Genomic DNA, 531 nt, shown 5'->3' with positions numbered 1-531 from the left:
GTGCGACCACCCGTGCTCCCAACTGAGCTTGCCGCTGCCGACAGAGGCCCGGGAGCGTGCTGTCGTGGCATTGCCGGCGGGAGACAACACGCGCCACCTACGGTGGCCGGCAGCTCCAACGCCAGCGCCACAGAAGGACAAAAGCCCCACTTGGGTGCCGAAGCGAACTCTCCCAGCACAGCGCACGCGCCAACACGTCCGCACAGCTGCGATACAAACCACCTGCGAGAACCGCAGAGGCGACCGAGCAGCAGACGGCGTCGCGGCGCCGAGCGCCGGGCGGCGGCGCATCCTCAGCGCACACAGTCCTCAATCGGACCAGCACACTGCAGATGTCCACCGCGCTTCGCACCGGGCCCGCGAGGACCTACTTTGGCCGCACGGCGCCGCGTGCAGGGTGCGCCGGCGCGCAGCTGCGCCGCCTGCCGCCTCCGTCGGCCGGCGCGCCTGCCACTGGCCGCCCCCACCAGCCGGCTGTAGCGCGTGCGCCCACGCACCGCGCGGCCAGCACGCCGGGAGGCCCCCCCTCAC

Source organism: Schistocerca serialis, unplaced genomic scaffold (assembly GCF_023864345.2).
Source record: "Schistocerca serialis cubense isolate TAMUIC-IGC-003099 unplaced genomic scaffold, iqSchSeri2.2 HiC_scaffold_1163, whole genome shotgun sequence".
In the NCBI taxonomy this organism is placed as follows: Eukaryota; Metazoa; Arthropoda; class Insecta; order Orthoptera; family Acrididae; genus Schistocerca; species Schistocerca serialis.
The sequence above is the reverse complement of the archived record's forward strand: the minus strand, read 5'-3'. Positions refer to the sequence as shown.